The sequence below is a fragment of the Bemisia tabaci genome, chromosome 3 (genome assembly GCF_918797505.1).
Source record: "Bemisia tabaci chromosome 3, PGI_BMITA_v3".
Lineage (NCBI taxonomy): Eukaryota > Metazoa > Arthropoda > Insecta > Hemiptera > Aleyrodidae > Bemisia > Bemisia tabaci.
Window position 1 is genome coordinate 1,864,831 of NC_092795.1, and position 22,179 is coordinate 1,887,009.

At 41.2% G+C, this 22,179-nt stretch overlaps 1 protein-coding gene across 5 annotated transcripts in view; it reads left to right on the plus strand.

Moving 5' to 3' along the window:
* The window catches only part of MESR3 (misexpression suppressor of ras 3), a 113,477-nt gene that overhangs the window by 40,596 nt on the left and 50,702 nt on the right, over positions 1-22,179 (plus strand). For 3 of the 5 annotated variants that reach the window (XM_019053656.2, XM_072297643.1, XM_019053657.2), the window contains exon 2: positions 17,565-17,628. The gene's annotated coding sequence lies outside the window, so the exon portion shown is untranslated. Of the gene's footprint in view, positions 1-14,867; positions 15,107-15,179; positions 15,356-17,564; positions 17,629-22,179 lie in introns of those variants that run through there. The other 2 variants (XM_072297644.1, XM_019053658.2) reach the window with 2 other exon arrangements.

A 22,179-nucleotide genomic window follows, 5' to 3' on the forward strand; every position in this document is an offset into this window, starting at 1 on the left:
GACCTCGAGTTTTCGGATACACGATCCGCAATGTAAACTTCGGATATCCATATGGACTTAAACTTCGGGTCCCATGCACGAAGTTTAGACCTCAAGCCTTTGGATACACGATCCTTAAACTTCAGAGATCCATATGACCTAAACTTCGGGTCCCGCATGCACGAACTTCTTTTCCCCGTGAGGAATGCATTGTTCGAGGACTGACTTGAGCGGCTCTCCAGCGCATAGCAACTCTATTGTACCCTATGTTTCGAACCGAAGTTGGATCCCTGTAAAACCTTGGCAAGAATAAACTGCGCGAATGCTCGAGACTCACCGACCGCAAGAATTCCGTGGAAAGCCCACAACGGCGTGACCAATGAGAAACTAGCACAGAGTCGCGACCATGCGCACCTCATGCTCTGTACGTACTCTAGTTACGGAGGCGAAAGGATCGTCGAGAGCACCCATGCAGCGCGCTGATCCACGGCGTCGACGGATACCAAGTTCAGGTCGATGACACTTCCGCAGTGAGCATTCCTCGAATAGCGACGTAGGTACCCGCCGCACTAACTCATGCCGCACGCCCAGGCCCAGACCGGGGATACAGATACTTAAGCAGCCATCACAAAGCTTCTTTTCACTCTTGTCCCTCCTCGTAAAATACCCAATCGACGGATCATAACCGCTCATGCGCCTTATTACCAGTTACCGCTTACGTAATCCCGCATCGGCCCGATGCCGCACAGTGGATCGAGTCGATTAGAGAGGTCGCACATGAAATTTTTTACTAAAACTGCAAATTTTGATGTTTATTTAGCCACATTCTATGTTTCTAGGGGAGTTTCTTGAGGAAAATCTAACGAGGAAACCACTGAGACCAGTTTTTAGAACCTCAAAGTTTTGTACAAACGGAGTTATAAGCGTTTAAAGTTTCCAAATTTTGTCCGACCACTCCTAAAGACTCGATCCACTGTGTGTCGCTTCCACGATGAGAACGCTACCGAGCTAGGGAAGAACGCCGTATGAGCAACCGGACACTGCCGAATTTCCTTCAATATAATAAGTATTTTTAGAGAAACTTGTGGATATTTTTTCCTCAATTCTTTTCAGGGGTTTATTCGAATCCTAAGAACAGTATAGTTCCGATTATCCGCGGTTTTTTAATTTCATTTTCTTTTATTTCTTTATTTTTTTTGTATGACTCTTCTCATGGAGTGGAAGGAAAGGGAGTCAATCTATTCAATTTTTAGGAAAGCTCTGTTTAAACGCATTGAAAAGATCGCAGCCAAAGAACGTTGCAATTCTAAGGCGCAAACTCCTGTAAAAAAAATTTCAGGCATGATGTTCGCCAAAATAACGCTCTTTCAAGGTACATGTATTCATTTGTAGCTAAAAATTACACGTCTGTCTAATATTTAACTAGTGCTCCAATAGAGTCTTTTAAAAAACAAGGCCTCTTGATCACATTCCGTGAGCGAATAGCGTAGTTTCGGATTATCCGCGGTAGCTCCGAACCCATTCACCGCGGATATTCGGGACTCCACTGTAGTGCGAATTCTTCGAGAGACTTGTGCAAATTTTTCTCCCAATATTTTTAAAGGAATTTTTTAGATATTGAATCAAATTTAAAAATTTTGAGGGAAAACATTCATCGCTTTCATGAGAAACTAATGTTTCAAACGGAGAAATCTGGCAACAGCCGGATGTTCATAAGTTGTTTTTACTTAATGCGGCAGAAAGAGAAGAGTCCTTTTTTTTCGTCGACGAATCCTCGTCACTCGGTGACCCCGCCGCGCCGCCGCACAGCGTCGTTTGACGAAGGTCGGAGCCCGTACATACTCAGGTCTTAGGTGCGGGTGAGGAGAGGGGGGAGGGGGAGTTAGGGTGATAGGGGAGGGGGAGGGGGGCACGGCTGCGTCTTGACCCGAGGTCAAGCCGAGTTGTAAATACGCTTGCAACGCGCACCAAAGCTCGGGACTTTTATGACAACAGCGTTGTCAACCGTGGTATATTCCCTGCAAAGCAACTAGTTAATTGGGCGCTGTTACGCAATCGATAGTGAAGGTGCATCCTCCCTCAGCTGCAGCGCAATGTGCTCTGGGTGCTGATATTGAAATTGATAGACAAAGTGATGGACAAAAAAGACATGGAGGGATCCTATCGGTGGAAGCGGGTGGTCGCAATGGACGAAGAAGGTAGGTAATAGACTAACCAACAGCAACCCTCGAGAGACCCTATAGTTAGTTCATCATTTTCTCTCTTAGTCTATTGGAACCGAGCATTTCAACCAATAGGAGCGCTCCATACTCCCCATGTCCTCTTTGTCTATTGATTTGTCAATCAATTTCAACAATCAGACCCCCTGGGTATTACTGATGCATGTGATTGTCCATAGGAAGAAGGGCCTGATGATAATTGAATTGGATGGACAAAGCTATAGACAAAGGAGACATAGGGAGTTTATAGCGATCTTGTTCGTTGAAATTGGTGGTTCTGATAGACCGAGAGAGAAACTGATGGACTAACTATAGGGTCTCTCGTGGGTTCCCATTAGTTAGTCTATTACCTACCTCCTTTGTCCGTTGCAACCACCCACTTCCACCAATAGGATCCCTCCATATCTCTTCTGTTTTCTTTGTCTATAGCTATGTCTATCAATGTCAGTAATTGGCTCGCTGCGTCCATGAATACTCAAACTCGAGTCGTTAAGATCAGAGCACACTATGGGTATTCCGCGAAGATTTTCCGGATGTAAAACGCTCAAAAATGTCAAACCAAACCGTAATTGGACTAAAACCGTATTTGTATTGCCGTTAACCGTATATACCGTATTTCGCAATCAGGAACTACAAATTCTAGCCCATCCGTATAAACAGTCATGTGCATAGCGAAACTAATGGTACGTACGTCCTCTCATAACTGAACCAGATATATTGTTGTTCCAAATTGCAAAATGCAGTCCAAATATGGTGGTGTGAAAGCAGTTCAGAAATTGTAGTGTCGAGATAAGTTCTATGGGAAAGAAGTAAAAAAAATTAAAATTTTGACGGATACACCCTTCTTCCATAAAACTGCTCAGCATTGCTACCTTTAGCATGACAGTCAAATATCATGCGTATTCGATGACCTTTAAAAATCATAAGTTTTGTCCATACTTGTAATCGTTAATAGAAGAGGCACATACGCTGAAATGTGGCTCGAAATTTGTGCTCTTTTCCCACTGAAGGAAATATTCAAATGAAGAAAAAAGACATTTTAGGAGCAATCTTGGTAGAATTGCTCGGTAATAAGATTCGCACACCACTGAAGAATAGTATTTCGTCATGGGCTCAATTTTTGAGGATTTGGCGGTTACGCCCGCCCTACTTCAAATAACCCGTTTAATTTTGCCCCGTTGCAGCCGTTGCTTCACGATTGGATTGCATTTCGCAAAAAGGAACCACAAGAATTCCAATGTTGATAAGATTGTGCAACTTTTTAACCTGGCAACTATAGGCTGATCATCTGATTGAATTGTATCTTTACTCCCAATAAACTATAAATTCAGGACGAAAATTACCTTTGAAAATTAACTTTTTGCATACTGTCATAGTGATTTTATTACAAAGATTGTAAGTTGCACAATCTTAGCAACATTGGAATGCTCTTGGTTCCTTTTTGCAAAATGCAATCCAATTGTAAGCAAGAAACAAATGGAAGTTACAAGATCTTCAAAAGTTGCGTAAACTTTCAAGAGGATTTACATACTCACGTCTCACGTAGTATTCATGTGGAATTGTGGAGCTCATTAACTTTTCGAGGCGCCACACCGCACCCGCACCCGCACCCGCGGAAGAGCGTCGTCGCATCGTTGCGTCGCGGCGCACAGTGGATCGAGTCAATCAGAGAGGTCGGACATGAGGTATTCGTCTAAAACTCCAAATTTTAATGTTTATTTTGCCACATTTTAAACTTTAAGGGGTGTTTCGAGAAGAGAATTTCACGAGGAAACCAATAGAACCACTTTTGGGACCTTAAAGTTATGTACAAACGGAGTTATAAGCGTTTAAAGTTTCCAAATTTTGTCCGAGCTCTGCTATTGACTCGATCCATTGTGCGGCGTGGCGGCGCTTGTAACTCTGCTGTGAGCCGCGTCTGATAAGATGAGTCAGAGTCACCGTGTCATCTTATCTCACACGAGCTGCAGCTTGCGCCCGACTCGAAAAGACGGAGCTTTCGCGGCAAAGTTTTAAGTGGTGACTACCTGCATGCGCCGCGCCGGTGTCTCGTATGTCAAAACAACGGATGCCCCGTTTAAAATACATTGCATTTCCGTTGTTTTATGCCGAGCTTCATTTCCGGGCGACTGACTAGCGAGTGAGTGACGATGCTACCCGGTGATTTGTAAAATGTCAGTTGCTGAGAGGATGAATCATTTTGCCGAATGTTGCGGGTCGGAGCGGAGAATATTGCGCTGTGCCTCGCGACGAATTAGTCACTGCTCGCTATCTGTGCGTCGTTTGGCCGATAACACAGCCGTGCTAAGGAAGAACGCCGTATGAGCCTCCAGACGTTGCCAAGTTTCCTTCGCTTAAAACCGTATTCACTGGGAAAATTGCGAATATTATTTTTCAAAATTTTCAGACAATTTTGTACGCAATTTAATCTAAAATATCTAAAAATTTCAAGGACAAATATGCATGAATGTCGTCAAAAATACATGTTTTCTCAAGGAAAATTTGGCAACTCTCGAATGCTCATACGGCGTTCTTCCTTAGCGCGGCAGTATAAGGGCGTAACTACACTTGGAGATGAGCCCGAGAGAGCATCAAGCAATATGGACGACAGGGATCATCGCCAAGTGTAGTTATGTTACGACCTTACGTTAGAAAGGGCGACGTATTGTTCAGCTCCGTCATCATGTTGATTTTACGTGCTCGCTTGCGTAACCGAGGTCGCAAGGATCAAGAACCGACCATGGGAAGAAAGGCTCTATAATATCGATTAATGCCCTTGCGTTTTGCGAGAAAATTCCAGTTATCAGGAACAGAGGGAACATTTATAAGACACACGCTAATTGTTCCCGGTGTATTTTTGGTTGCTGAATCCGAAAATGAATATTCATCATGACTAAATTTGCCGGAAAATTCAAGTTTTTCAGGAAAATCTTGATTTTCAGAATGAGGTATTTTCCCGGGTTAAACTGAATCGATCTAAAAAAAATTCAGGTATTTTTTAGAACTAGCGATAAAAATATGCACAGTAACACCAATCAACGTTTTGTAGATATAAAATACAAAATTGACCCGATTATAGATCAGATATAGGCTACGAACCATCAGTATCACTCAAATTTCCTTCATTTCAGTGGTTATGCAATTTGATCCCCGGGAAGCTAAAATAGTTGCTCGATAGTAGACTACTTTCGGCAACGGTTTGCGTATCCCATAAATTGTTCGACTTTCGGACCACAAAGCATTCACTCCTTGCTTGCCGTTCTAAGAAAGAACGCCGTATGAACGTTCGCGAGTTGCCAAACTTCTCCAGATAAAACATATATTTTTCCTTGAAATTTTCAAACACTTTAGATCAAATGGCGAACAAGATTGTCTAAAAATCGGAGGAAAAATATTCAAAAATTCCTCTGAAAATCCGTGCGTTATTAAAGGAAATTTGGCAACGTCTAAAGGCTCATACGGCATTTTTCCTTAGCGCGGCAGTGTTCTTGAAGTCCCTTAATTTAATCGAATTTGCGATCCCGTATGGTTTGGTCCGAGACATCGATTCATAGAGAGCCTTAGACTGATACCCTCAGAATGAGAATGTTTAAATCACCTATTAAGGAATTATAACCTTATTATTAACATTTAAAACCTTGAAATTTCCTCCCAAGTACTATTCCAAATTTTCAACCGATTTGATATATTGATAATGATCAGGAGCCGGAAACGGTGCTTTTGACTTTATGCGAAGTCAACGAAACATTACTTTTGGCACGAACTCCTCAATGGTTGATCAAGAATACTGACCCTTCGATTATTCAAATTTTTTCACTGAACGTTTTCACCGAGCAATGTAACTATCTTATCCAGGACTCATCGTGTCAAAGCGAATAAGTTTCTACCTAGATCTTATAGCGAGAGTAAAACAGTTAATCGGTCTCATAATCAGCTCGACAATAAACAAAGAGAGAGCTCAAACATGAACGTTGCGAGTGTTGCGTCGTGTGTGATGCGTGTTTAGCAATTGGAAGGTAGATTTGATGATTGATGAATATTCGGTAGCTTTATGCTGGGCGGCTCGGCGACGTTGCGAAAATGATTATCTTGGGCGGAGCTGAAATATAGGGCAGTTGATTGCCGAGCACTCGGCGGTCTGCAGTGGGGCTCGCGGCTGTGCCCTCTGAAATTGCCGCTCTGCTCCCGACCAATCCGCAACCTGCCCCAGGAAGTCCTCTCTGTTTTGCACTCCTATGTCGCCAGACCTTCATATTTGAAATTTGAAGACACCAGTCGAAGAAATCATATTTCTTCGACTGGAAAAAAAAGTCGCTTCGATCTAAAAATATTGACAAGGAAAAATACTCTCGATTCAATCGGATTTTTGCTTAAATCGAGAGCCAAGCCTCTGAATTTAAGCGGATTTCCTTTTGATTCAAGCAAATATCCGATTGAATCAAGAGTGTTCTTTCTTGTCATTGTTTGCAAGGGTCTGGACTCTAGATCCAAGCGACTTTTTTTTCCAGTGTTCTTCTCCCTTTAACTAGGAAGCGAAGAAAGGTGTTGTGCCACTAGGTGTTTGTGTAAAAACTCTATTAAATTAAGGTACACTGAAAAAAAGCCGTACTTACGGGCTATATAGACATACCTTCTGCGTTCCAGGCTCAGAAGCCGAAAATTCTGGGCGTAGCGCCCGGAGCAATCGAAACTACATCTCCAGCACCCGGAACTTCTAGCCTCTGAGCCCGAAACGGACGTTGTGTCTATATAGCCCGTAAATTGTTTTTTCAGTGCGAGAACAAACCATACGCCATTTTCCAACCGAAGGCCAAAGGTCATGCATCATAATAATAAGCAGGCAGTCTTTTAACTTCACCCCCAAAATTTTACAATGCCGTGCTAAGGAAGAACGCCGTATGAGCCTTCCTTTTCGTTGCCTTTATTGAGGTAACATGTTTATTTTTTGGAATTATGGGAATGTTTTTCTTCGAATTTTTCAGAGAACTTTATCCGCGATCAGATCTAAATCATCTGACTACTTTAAGAGAAAATATTTATAACTCTCCTTAGAAGTGAAAATTTCATCGTTGTAAATCGACAACTCTTGAATTTTCATACAGCGTTCTTCCTCGGCACGGCATTATAGGAGCCATTTGGTCCGAAGACTTGACTTTCAGGTGCCGTATACAATTTTTCAGGGGTCATAAAGATTTTTGATCATGAGACAGGGAATTTAGTGTAGAGCAAGGTTGCACAAACAGCATGACTTGGCTGATTTTTAAGCACCGTGATCAGCCGCTATGTGGTTTAAGATTAAGCGCACATGGCTTGGCGCCTGATGAACTTAAAACGTTGAACTTACGTGTGTGACCAACCATGATGAATCAGAACAAAATAATCGAGGACCAAAGAAAAACATGAAATACATCAAAGCCTCGAGTTGGAACTGGAAAGAAACTTTGAAGAAAATGTATGATTTATGAACGAAATCAGTCACAGTCAAAAATGCAAAATAATATTTCATCACATTTGAGCGTTCTGTTATAAGAAAATACCCACCCATAAACCAAAACACAGGTGTTGCGAATAGATTTTGGAGAAACAATCGCGACTTGCGCTAAACGGTGTCCCGGTGAAAAAATAAAATCATTTTGAAAATTTGGCAAACACCGCATGGCGGTTATGGTAATTTTCCCGGAAGAGACGAATTACAGATGTGGACTCTACCATAGTCCTGAATTATGGCCTCAATTTTGAGCACTTTGTCTGTCTGGGCTTGATAGACGAAGTCATCGTAATAACCGCGAACTTTTTTGAAGAAAAATTCGTTGGATCTCAAATCCTTCTTCCGCGCGGAAAATCATCAAGCGCTGATACTACTAAGTTGAAACACGTACTATCCTTTGCGGTCCAACCCCCCGAAGCGCTTCGCGCCTTATCGTTGTGCGTTACACTTTACTCTCATGATTTCAGACTCTTGTCTGACACTCTTTTGTCTAGATCCGCTAATGTTGCTACTTACACACACAGATACATATTTTTACGAAGCAGCCCGAGACAATGGTAACATGAAAAAACACGGTGGTAAAACGGGAAACAAGGCTAAAAATACAACTCTAAAACCCCAAGAAGTTTCGACTCCAAACTGAACCATTTTCGGTCGGAAATTAAATTAAAAATCAAAAATATCGATGAAAAAACCTGATACCTACATAGTGATGCCGAAGATCCGAGAAAACCTTATTACTTACTCTATGAGATACCATGAACCATTGGGAGACAATTCCGGCCGAGCGCACAGTGGATCGAGCCAATCAGAAAGGTCGGACATGAATTTGAACTTTAATGTAAATTTGATGTTTATTTCGTCACATTTTAAATTTCAAGGGTTGACTCTGAAAGAAAATTTCACGAGGAAACCAATGAAACCACTTTGAGAACCTCAAAGTCATGTATAAACGGAGTTATAAGCGTTTAAATTTTCCAAATCTTGTCCGACCTTTCCTATATCGACTCGAACCACTATGGGGCGGCAACGAAAAGTTCAACTTTCGATTGAAAACAGTTGGTAGCAGGCGTTCCCAATGAGTGCATTTAATGGAAACGCTACTGCATCGGTATCATGGCGGAGATCTCGCTTGACAATCGTTTCCTCTAGGTTACGCACGGCTACGGAAGTTCTCACTCTCACGCTTGTCGGCGTGGTGATGGTAAAGAGGGCTCCCATGAGTCCCATGATCCATGGCTCGGAACTCGGTGAAAGGAAACTGTGATCTTGGCCAGGAGGGAGACACCTCGCCAACGGGAATAAACAATGCCAACCTTGAAAAATCGCTACCGACTAATCAGTCGGAACAAACGCGTCGTGAAGCGATAGTGAGCAGAGCGCACGACGCAGCCTTCCCCAGTTGCCACGCTCTTAAAGTTTCTTTCGTCAAATCTCGCTGGCTTTGAAGATGAGAGCAGTTTTTAGCGCCGGGTAGGAGCTCTGAGGAAAAACATAATGCCTCGCTTTTAATTATAATCAGTCGAAAGATTAACTAGAATGGGAAAAAATGAAAAAGATTTGAACAACAAAAATAATTTAGAAAATTAAAAGGCTTACCTATTTTTTTTTTTAAAAAAAAAGAAAAAAAATAGAAATTCGATTTCAGTAGAAAAATTAGGAAAATATCAGGAAAATCGTTCATGGATTAAGATTGAAACTCCCAGTACGTCAAGCCAAAATATGACCAATTTGATTTATTTCATTTAGTCTGTTGCACGGAAAAAATGGATTGTTGATTTAACAATTAAATTGTCAAAAAATATGTCCGACATGTTTCAAATGTACATTTTAAAATAGTGGAAAGCTAATTTAGCCACAGGAGTGGTTAAATTAGCATTATTTTATTGTAAAATCTACATTAAAACATATCAGACACTTTTTTAACCACAAAATTGATTAATCAACACTTTCATTTTTTCCGTGTGGTTTATAAATATAATGAGTAACATTTATTTGCGCATGTATTCAGGATTTTTCACTTAAATCATCAAGAAATATCTAGAATTTATCAAGAAAATCCCAAAGGAAATTTTAGTAGACACCCTGAAAAAAAAAATTAAATATTAAAAAAATATTTTTTTTAAAAAATAGAAGGAGGTAAAGGAACCGTTGCAAAATTTAATGGAATGTAGAATTCCACTAATTTATTCAACCGTTACAAGGGAGAACGTTGACCAACGAAACCCCGAAATTACACGTCAAAGACGTATTTGTGCTACATGAAGATAGAACGTATGAAATACTGCCAAAATGTTTAAATTCTTTTAAAATATATCTGCTCTGACCGGGTCATATCTCACTTTTTAACCTATGAGCTTTTACGAATGTGAAGGTCCAATTGGCAACGCCGCTCGAAGGAGACTTGAGGCGTGGGCGCGAAGAAGCGTCACTCATTAAGAAGGATGAGCATGAACTCACCTTCAAATGATTGATGGTCCATTTTTGCTTGTCTTTGCACTTAGAGTCTTATCTGCATTTTTGCAACCTCAGTTCTGGCAGCGAATCCCCAGCTTCGTCTCGAAAGTTGCGCCACGCACGTAATCCGCGCTTTTTCGCCGCGTCTCCGAGCCGAGCACGAGAACGTGCGTAATAGCATAACAAAGACGAAGCAGTCATCATAGACAACAGACAACAGATTTACGAAACTGGCTCAAGTGCTTTAATTGCCTGTCTGGAACTCCAAGAATCAGAGTACACCGAGAAAACGTGGAAAAGGAGTTTTCACTCTTATCAAGGAATATTTTTATTCAGATTCTTGTATCGAACCAAGTGGACTACATTTTGCAATTAGGAACTGTAAAGTCCGGCCCGGTTTAAAAACAACGTATGTGCCATTAGTTCCCCTATGCACATACGTGTTTTTTCAGATGAGACAGAATTTATAGCTCCAAATTGCAAAATGATGTCCAAGTCTTCATCTCATAGTGGTCACGTCCATTTTATTTTATTCCATACGTCTAAAAAATTGTACATTCGCAGTCAAGGATTTTGGGGTAATTACAATAGCTATACGCCGAGCCAATGAGCAAGGAATGAAAATGGTGGTCAGTGCTGTACTGCCACGAAAAATTTCCGTTTGAACAGGCAAACACTGTCGGATTCCCTACGATGAAGTTATCATTTTTCAAGGAACGTTATCATTCTTTATTAAAATTTGTCCCCAAATTTTCGGAAATGTAAATGAAATTGCGAGAAAAATTCTCGAGAAGAATTCAAAGAAAGGAAATCCTAAGATTTTTATAAAAAAAAATAGTAGGATGAGAAGTAATTTGAGAACCTACAAATATTTACACGGCGATCTTGCTTATCATGGCACAGTGCTTAAGTGCATGTATGAAGGTGGAGCATTTGGAGAGTAAATTGATGAGGAGACATAATTTGAATAGGATATTGTAATCTCTACCGTGTCCAGTGATTTATTGGCCCTAGAAATATTTGTAGGTAGGTATGTGCTTCATGCCGCTTCCCAGTATCGCGCTTCGAAATAATGAGATTGAAAAGTAGGTAAATTGATATGTTTCTGACGTACTCGACCTCAAAGATTTAGGTTTAAGTCGCTCAAACCGGTCTCTTGAGATTCGTCAGCAGCAGCGGGAGAGTCGTTCATTTGACTCACTTGCATGAGTTATGTTCTTTTCTCACGAATAAAATGCAAACTTTCCTTTATCTTTACCTCATTACTTTGACTTTATATTCCATTTGCGCGGCTTATTTCACAAAAGTGAGCTTTTTCGATTAATTTGGAAGCAAGTTTTAGTTTAATGTGTGAATCTCCCGGAAAAAATTAGAAAATTGCCTTTATTTTGATTAGAAAGCAGAGACTTGTGACATTTTCGTCCGTACCGGCACCGTCGGCTTACACTGAAATTCACGTGGATAATAATCGCAAATTTCAAGGCTGTTTCGATGTTTAGCAGCTATTTTAAGCAAGTAAAAAAAAAACACCATGTAAAAATACTGTAAATTAAAAGTAATTGACGGTAAAACAAAGACAAGATGAAAAGGGCGCACAAAAATTCGCTCTATTTTTTCTCCCTCTCTTTCTCTCTTCCTTAGCCTGGTTTCGTTATGCACAACGGAAACCATAGTCTTTTCAGTAAATTTATGAAGTTAAATGTCGTAAATGTTCAGACCAATTAGAGGTTTAACAATATGCCACTTTTATTTTCGGTGTTGGCAAAGATTAATTACTTAACTGAGTGAGCTTACTTTTCTACCGCGCGTTCAAGTCTCGGCCGAAAAACTCCACCGCGAAAGCTACAAGTTCAAATAACTTTACAGCCTTCCCGAAAATGGCACGGATCTCAAAACTGGATGAGATTCTGAATCTTATCATCGTAAAGATTTCGCAATATTTGCGAAGGGCACGGAGAGCTATAGTGTCCGTCCTGGTCGATCCAGTGGCGTGGCGTGCTTTGCGATATATCGATTGATCGGCCATTTAAACCTATGGAAAAGTATCGATGAACACAGCGAACACAGCGAAGTATCGCAGCGAACATTTTAATACTCGATTCTTTACCATAGCTTCAAATAGGGAAATGTCGATATATATCGAAGCACGCCACGCCACTTGGTCGATCCGCATACAGAATATGCACTGCGTTCCTCTGACATAATCTGCGAAGCCGACCGATTCCATCGAAAACCAGTGGCGTTTTCAACAAGTTGGCAACACCGAATTTTGGCCATTTAATGTAAGTAAATCAATCGATTTCTATCGAGGTAAGCTGTTTCACTAAGAATCGATTATTTATAATAACTTTAAGTGGGATAAAAACAGCGTTGCCATTGCGCTGAACTAATCGATCCTAACTCAGACACAGGAAAAAAAGTCTCTTAGAGCTTATCGAGTTCAGACTCATAAAAAATTTGACAAGAAAAAATACCCTTGATTCAGTCGGATTTTTGCTCGAGTCAAAAGAAAATCCGCTTAAATTAAGAAATTTTACTCTCGATTCAAGCAAAAATCTGATTGCATCAAGAGTATTTTTTTCTATCAAATGTTTACGAGCCTGGACTCTGGATCCAAGAGGCTTTTTTCCAGTAGATCTTAATCTAATCTAAATCTAATATTAATCTGATGAGGTATTGAAATTGATAGACAAAGCGATGGATGAAGGAGTCAAAGAGAAATGGAGCGGTTCTTTTGGTCGAAGCGGGAGGTTGCAATGAATTTATCAAGTAATAGTAGAATAACTAACGGCAAAACACAAGACACGTATAGTTAACTCATCATTTTTCCCTTAGACTATAATAACCACCCATTTCAACCATTCTAGTTGAAGCTAATTGATTTCAATTCCTGAAAAGATGGATTTTGTCCTATAGACTCAGGTTCACTTTAACAAAAATCCAAGAAAAATTTTCCGGTAACTCACCCACGTCAAGTATTAGGCAGTCCTCAATTTTGTAGGAGCCATACTTTCGGGAGAAAATACCCACACATATAGATGGTCCGAGTCAAAAAGTGTGTATTTACGATTCCACGTTGCGAATTTCCGTTCAATTAAAAAAAAATTCAAAAGAAAACAAACCAATAGCGTTCCTTTGAATTTTCTGTGAATTTTCTTCACTCATTCAAACATTTTCAAGGAAAATTCCAAGGAGATTATTTGGTTGGTTTCCTCATAAAAATTGGTCACAGTCGGAGATTTTGAAACACTGCAATGCAGAAACGCGTCTTTCTACTTGAGCCATCGATATCCAAACTATGAGAAAATGGACTTTTTCAGTGCTTCTTCGCCTATATTGTGTGAAATTCTCGTCTCAAGATTCTCCGAGCCATGACTCATTTTGCCCCGAGGTGTTAATCAGGAATCACGACTAGGAGACCTCTATTCGTCATGACTCAAACATGAAGGCCTCATGGCGCTCCCTACAATAGCCCCGGGCCATCATTTGAGCTCTCTCTAGTGGACATTCACAAACATAGACGTATCAGAGACCACGATCAGCGGGCAATCCTGACCCGTTCTATGCCATTAAAAGAGCATAAATAAAACGAAATCACTCAGGTCCCCTTACGCTCTTTATTTATGATCCTTCATTTTGAGAATGCTCTTTTAATTTGTAATCTGTTCGGCTTTGGTTACTTTCAAACCTTAATTTCTTTTTTCTGTTTTCTCTCTCTTTCCTTGCTCCTGTATGGGTTTTAAGACTATCAGATCTTTTTGTCAAAGGAACTACGAGTTTCGATTAGTTCACAGCGAAAGAATCAACGGTTATACGAAACGATGGGTTTTCAAGACTATCAGGTCTTTTTGTCAAAGGAACTATGAGTTTCAATTAGTTCACAGCGAAAGAATCAGCGGTTATACGAACCGATGAATTCGTCGGGCCCTTTTCGGCTCATAAGACTGAACTGTACGTTGATTATGAATTGCTCTCTTCGGTTGAAAGAACCTATATGCCTCGTTGAACTGGATCCGCGGTTGAACGAAGCAAAAAAACTTCGGCTGATATGGAACATATTCCGTATGAATCAAAGTCTTCATCTTTACTGAACTGAAACTTCGGTTCGTGGAGCTAGACCAAGGGTCCACCGAAAAGAGAACCGATTTCGGTTCTGTCAACCAAAGAGGCTGAACCGAAAATCACCAACTGAACTCATCGATTTGTGGACCTGCGGTCTGATTGTTGAAATTGATAGACAAAGCTGTAGACAAAGAGGACATAGGGAGTATGGAGCGATCCTATTCGTTGAAATGGGTGGTTCCTGTAGACTGTAAGGGAGAAAATGATGGACTAATACGTATCTCTCGTAGGTTGTCGTTAGTTAGTCAATTACCTACAGCCTTCGTCCATTGTAACCACCCACTTCCACCAATAGGATCCCTCCATATCCATATTGTCCTCTTTGTCTATCGCTTTGTCTATAAATTTCAACAATCAGCCCGCTGAGGTTTTTTTAGGATGGAGGCGAGCAGCTTTTGCAATTTGTTGTGAAGGAATTTGCCAGAAATCAGCCTGGCCCCTGAATTTCGTCGTTAAAATATAACTGCAATAATATTGCTCGCCTATATCTCTCGTACTGATAACAAAACATTGATAGCGCCGTTTGCAAATGCGTATTCCGAAATTGTGAGTTCAAGTCAGACCACAGGTAATAAAGCCGATAACAGTTTTTTTACGGTTTCTCAAGTGTGTAATTACTTTGGCCTAGACATTTGTGTCGATAGTTCGCTTTGACAGTAGATGCGTATTCTGGATTTTTGTTGTTCATTTCACGTCGTAAATAACCTATTGCGAAATGTCAAACCAAATTGACTTAAGAGTGGACTCATAGTTGTAAAATGTTCAAGTTATTCTATGTCCTAAACATAAAATATTAATAATTTTATAGTGAGTGCGTCGTGGTGCGGAAAAACCTCATTGTGTCAGTATAGTTATTTTTTAATGCATCAGACTGCTTATTAAAAAAAAAAGAAAAAGAAAAAATGGGGAAAAAAGGTTTTTTTTCTTCTGAATCGCTTTGACGTAATACCGCGGCACGTCTCACTGAGTAAATAATTATTATTTATTGTTAGTGCAAATCTCACGATTCAGACATTTTTCAAGCACCTGTGCATGATGTGTCATCAATGAATAACCTCTGCACCAACGCACGTGATATCAAATTATCCAGGTGCATCCACGTATAATTTTCTTGTTAAACCCTTCTCTTATTTGCTGAGAAATGACTTACTGCATATTAATTTGCGCAGCTTCATTTTCCTTTTGCAGAATAACTTGCCAATGCTAGCGTGTCTGTGAAAATGAAAATGACTCACTGAGAATTAACCGTTCTTTTCGATAGGAGTACCTATCATCTCTCATATATAGGTAAATTAATCATTTAAAATGCACTCAAATGCTCTTTCTACAGGCTTTCTTATGGATGAGAAAAATTTGTTGTTCGAAACCTCAAACCCATTCTAGAAAGCAAATGAGGGTGATTTAACAAATTTTCCCTGATATTTCGTCGTTTTCGTCATTTTCCCTGACATTTCCCGGTTTTCCCTGGCTGTGGCAACCCTGCGAAACTGACTCAAACTGCATATTAGATGTTTTTCAATGTCGAAAATTTTCGGGGGGACCCCTCGGCCCCCCTTTGGTCCCCTTTGTTCGCAGTGTCTGGATCCGCCTATGTTGCATACGGACGAAAGTTTTCTTCTCTGTACGCACTGACTTGCCCAACGTTGTATATGTGACTAAGGCGGGGATTCACGGGGTGACTTGGACAAGTTGGACGCGGGTTTCCCGGTGCGAGGAGCGCGCGCCGAGAGCCCAGAGATTGTAACCAGTGTCTGGGCTTAGGGCCAGGGGTACCGGCCGGGGCGGGGGGAGGCAGGAAAGGGGGGTTGCGGCTCTAGCATAAATTGTTGTATTCATTCCTGTCCCGCTGGAGGCAACGTCCAGTCTCATCCTTATCCTGAGCCCGGTCTCGCCTCTACCAGCACCATCAGCACCACCAGCACCACTGGACCAGGACTCGCTGTCCGATTGGGACGCGATCATCGGAATCCCGGCTGCCGCCCCCCCCCCCCGCCCCGTCTGCTCCGCCCGCTCGTCTCCCGCCAACCCGCGCCGCCGGCCACCACCCTCGGCGCGATCCGCCAAGCCGAGTGCAGACTTTGCCGCTGTGCCCAAGAAAAACGCCGCATGAGCTTCCCAATGTAGCCACATTTCCCCGGATTATTGATTTTCTCAAGAAAATCAAGCTCTTGCATTTGTCGGGAATTTGCGATTCAAGTACTGATTTCTATGTAAAATGTCGCTAGAAACACGACGGTGCCACTGCTTTCCTCTGAAATCAACTCCAAAGCTCAAAAAAAGCTCTCAAAGTTGAGGCCTTAATCGACGAGTTATCACGCTACCCTGAGAGTCCACCTCTTCATCAAGACGAACTCTCTATGCAAACATAGGGAGCGAATTCATTAACAGGGCTGCCACTTTTTTCGGGGACTCCGAAACTGATAACCCGACAACTCTGCCAATACATATGCTCCCTATTTTTGCATAGAGTTTAGAGAGTGCATGGAGAGTGGACTCTCAGGGTAGCGTGGGGTATCCCCACCATTTCTCTGCCTCAACTTTGAGAGCTTTTGAGCTTTGGAGTTGATCACAAACCCCTCACAACGTAGGTACAATAGCTCCATCGTGAATGTTTAGTGTGTCTACCGTACCAAGATACACCAAATAAGTAAAACGTAGGTATACGTAGGGGTCTAGCCTCTAGCCGACCCCTTTGGCCGAAACTAGAGCCAAAACCCTGAGGATTTTGTTTTAGATAAACCATCTGAATTACAATTGAAAGTATCTAAAATTTCAAAGTAGAAAATTCCCAACATTTCCAGGATATTCGTATTTTATGCGAGAAAATTTGGCGACGTTGAAATGTCCTTACGGCGTTCTTCCTTACTGTGGTAGTCAGAGTCTTGAGTCAGCGACTCAGCGTGCTCTGTTGCTAGTCGTTGTTTGAAACCATTGTAGCACCATCCAGCAAATGAGACAGGCTATCTGGATCGGGAACTGAAGAAGAGACTGTCGGATTTGGGTGGATTTGAATTGGATTGCATTTTGAAAAAAGGAACCAAGAGTATTCCTATGTTCCTAGGATTGTGCAACTTATATTCTTTGCAATAAAATTATTAAAATCATGCAAAAATCAAAATCGTTTTTTCAAAAAAAGTTGGTAATATCCGTTTGTTCGTGTGGCGTTTTTTCTTAAAACGGCAGCGCGGGTCCTCTCCAGGAATTGACTTATTATTCCTCGCATTTTCGTGCAAAAATTGATCATAAAAAATTTTCAAATTATTTATATTTACATTTTTTTGTGTTTTCTCTTGTTTCAGATCATTCAGCCCTCAAGGAGTAATTGATTCAATAAATTTGTAAACAATTCTACAAACTATGATCGTAAGTTCTTACATCAATATTTTTTCTCATTTGCTTCGATTGAAGCTCATAGATTTGCCTTATGGGGGTGAAATTAGGGCTTCGGCAATCGGCTAGTTCCATGACACCAGCGGTTTTACGAAGGGAGCTAGGAGTTATGACGTACCCAAAATGAAGTAAATCAATAGTGCGCCCAAATCTCCAAACAAAAGTTGAAAAAGGGAAATTTACCAATGTCGGCAAGAATTAATTATTTTAAACTTTAGTTAGTCTCAACCGTCGCAGGCATGACACAAGTGGGTAAAACATTAAATCAATGATTACATCTCGTATGAGTTGCATTAAAATGCCCCACTCTTTGTGCATGGTTTGCAACGGCAAAGCTTCTTGTATAGGTACCCTAGAAACTCCATAGGAGCTCGTTTTGCCTACCTCGTTAAAATGAAGGCGAATCCAATTACGCGCGCACGTTGCACTCTCATCCTGAAATTACAGTCCTCTAATTGGCCGGCAAATTTCACCTGACTAAGATATTAATCGAGCATTTTTTTTTTCATACGAGTTTTCACTTTCTCATTGCTTCCCTCACACTTGAAGAATATTTCCACTCGGAAGCTAAGACTTTGAACGTCGTTAAGTCGCATTCCATTGGCGAAGCATGATTGATCGATTATCGATTTTTCTTTTATTTGAAGCTGTGGTATAAAATCGATTATTAAGGTGCTCGTTGCCAACACCCTGTTTATCGATCATCTCCCATGGGTTTACTTGGCAGATAAATCGATGCATCGCAAAGCACGTCACGCCAATGGGCTGAAGTCTTGAGCCGCCCGTGGTTAGGGTGTCGCACAGAGGATCTGGTCTATCAGAGAGGTCGGATGTGAAATTTTTGACTAAAACTGCAAATTTTGATGTTTAATTCGTCACATTTTATATTTTAAGAGACGCTTCTTCGAGAGAATGGACCACTAGACAAGGTACGAATTTAAGCAATCTGATACATGTTTCTTAACCGGAATTTCACGTAAAACACGATTCGCGCAACGAAAATCACTGAAACTAACTCCTAACGAAGATAGTATCGTTTTTATTTCACATTGGTTACGAGGAATTTGAACTGCCCGCTCTCAAGAAACTCAAAGCTCTACGTGAGTCAAATCGCTCACTACAACGGTTTCAGAAAGCTTCTCAATCGAGCAATGTTCATTTTCCACCATGTGTTGTTCAAACTATAGGTAAGCAATTTGCTATAGCTGAGCCAAAGCGTCAAGATTGAGGTTGCCAGATTTTTATACAGCAGAGACTGTCATAATAACATTCAGCGCGCGATGTGAATCACGTAGAGAATTGAGTTTTCATGAGCGGGTGGTTTGAATTCACGTATCAAGAATCGTTAAATATCTTTGGAAGGAGTTGAATTCGGTAATTTTCGTTGTGCGCGTCGTATTCTACGTGAAATTTTAGTTACGAATCATGTATCAGAATGCTGAAATTCGTACCTTGTCTAGTGGTCCATTTCACGAGGAAACCAATGGAATCACTTTTAAAATCTCCAAGTTTCGTATAAAGGGAATCATGGGCGGTTAAAGTTTCTAAATTTTGTCCGATCTCTCCTAATGACTCGATCCACTGTGCGACGGACGATGATGTTCGGCAACGTCTGACGGGGCCCGCATGGCTGGACGTCCCGGCGCGGCGCGGTGTCGATTATACGCGTCGCGGTGCAGCGCGTCGGGCGTCGGGCGTCGTCGCGCGAAATGCGTAACAAAGTGGAAGTCGAGGAACCGCTGCCGCACCTAGTTCATCATAACATTAACCGAGAAAAGAACTCTGCCTCTGCCGCTCCAGCTCTACGCGCCATAAATCCCTCCTGTCTTCCATGATGAATGTAAACCGCAACTTTCTTCTCGATTCGAGGAAAAGGCCAATGCTTTTCGGATTCCAAGGCGTCGCACGATGAAAATCTCTCTTTCCGCCAATCAAGTTGTCGGCTGTGTTGAGTGGGTGAGTCAAGTCCCAGTGCTTCACACTTGTTCACACTTGAACCGTTTATTTGAAGAAAGGCGTAAGCGTCAAAATTCAAGTTTCGAGAAAACGTGAAAAAACGTAATATCTTCGATATTTCATAGTATTCCTGTTCAAAAAAAAAAAAAAAAAAAAAAAAAAAAAAAAAAAAAAAAAATAGTGAATGTCTTACATACCAAGACTACGGTCACGCGAGGAGGGTCGAATAAATTGGGAAAGAAATGCAAACATTTAAAATTTGGCCGAAAAGCTCTATGTTTCAAAGATATAAACGAGTCGGCCAAAATGGGAAGTCGATGCGACAATCGAGTGTTGCTTGTCCATCCAAAATAGGTAAGGTAAACATTTGATCAACATGTCTATGACTAAAGGGGTAAACCACGAAACTCCTGCAGACTTTCTGTCATGCTTTTATTTTTCTTAGGAATTCAAATCTTCGTACTTAATTTTTTAAAATCTTCCTTGTTTTTTCTTCCCTGCTAGCAGAATATTCTACTTGCATTTTAAGCCATACAGATTGTTTGTTCCTCTCTTGAAATGAGGGGCTTAGAGGACATGGTGCATAAGTGGACCGAGTTCAACAGAAAGGAACCAAGCCACATCAGCTATTGCCAATTTTAACTGACCAATTAAATTTTTTACGAGAGAACGTTCGTTCGGATTTCTTTGAAAATTTTAAGTAATTTGCCTCGTACCATGGAAAATTTTCACTGAAATTTGCACGAAAATCCGCACAACCGTTTTCATGTCAAAAATTAAATTGCCCAATCAAATTGGCAATAGCTGATGTGGCTTGGTTCCTTTCTGTTTAACGCGGTCCAAGTGTAGATTTTGCTATTGCGAGAAATACGTGTTTGGAGTTTCAAAATCACATGGATCCGGCGAAAGGAAAAGTTCAAACTGACTTTTTGATGCTTAAAAATTGGAATTTGTGAGAGAATTTTTCACAGAACATGCATCAAGACTAGTTTTACTTGAAATCATAAATATCTCAATTTTTTCAAAAACTGCACGCACGAGCCTTTTCCTACAATCTCTTCAAATGTTACATAAAAGGGGATATTTTGAAACACCCCAAAGGAAATACGTGGTCTTGCACTTTAGTCATCGATATGTCGCGAACAGAGTAGCAACTAAATGTGTTTTCACGATGTGTGTTCTTTGTTCACGATTTATATTGATCAAAAATTAGCGGGGCCGGATTTACCTACTTGCCGCCCATGGGCCGCCTGTATTTTGCCGCCCCTTCTCATTCGTTTTGAAACATCAATAAAAACCATCAAGTGAGCATGCCAGAGGGGGAGGGGTGCATAAGACGCGTTTACCTACTCGTGTTGGATACATTTTTTGCGAAAGCCCTGTCAACACTACTAGCAAAATTTCACGGAACTTTGCGCGAAAGTTAAGTCCGTAAACCTATCTCTGTGTGGACAAGGTCCTCCATTAATAAGAAATGAACCCAAAAATTATGAAAGAACAAACATAGATGTGGTTTAATAATTTTAACTTCCGCCGCCGCGCCACGCTGACCGTACTGTGTTTGGCGCAACGCGTGAAGTATTCATGCAGTCTTGTAGGCGCTATGCGTTTCACGCTGCTCGCTGCTGACCGCAGCGAACGCACTGTCCTTGACGCGATGCGTGAAGTATCTATGCAGTCTTGTAGGCGCTAATATGTGTTACATGCCGTCCGCCGCGCCGCACCGAGGTTTTCTCCTTTTCATCTCAAGTTCTCGTCATCATTGCTTTCTGCGCCGCGCCGTTCGAGGCCAAATTCCGTGTTCGGTTTCTCACGCAGTCTTAACTCGACTAATTAAAGATGCTGTCTCTTGTATCACCGAAAAACGACAAAATTAGAAATTACTATACTCTCAGGAAAGAGAGATTTTGTCTCCTTTTCTCATTGATATTTTTTTTCTGAATCCGATTTTTTTATACCTACATTTTAAAAAATTGCAAAATTTGCCGCCATGGGCCACGGCCCAAGTGGTCACCTCCTTAATCCGGCCTTGAAAATTAGATGCACTTCTTACTTTTGATGGGCAACACTTAACATTCACATCGATTTCCCATTTCGATCGGATTTTTTAGATCGCGGATGTATAGCTTTTGCTTTTTTACTTGCTTGCTACCCGATTTGAGCTGGTATACAACCAGAAGCGAAGAGCGCTTTTTCTCTTTCCTTTCTACCTATTTTTTCTCTTTTTGTCTCTGTATACGAAATTTTACCGATAGTCGGGTGCTCTTCCCAAAGCGTGTTTCTTTGTTCGGAGCGAATGAAGCGAGGTTGATTTGCGGTCACAATGGAGTCTGTTCTCAGCGGCAGCCCTCGTTGACTGCAACGCGATCGAGATAATTAAAAGCGATTTACTCGATGTGCCTCTGAAAGATCTAAAAAAGAGTGAAATAATTGTGAGGTATCGGAAGAGGTGCGCGTGATTTGGATTGATCGGCCGTTAACATAAATTGCAGAGCAAATGGCGTAGCAGACTCCGGAGCCAGGCGAATGCAGTGACCTCTGACCTCAGAGAGCCCTCAGGAACAAATT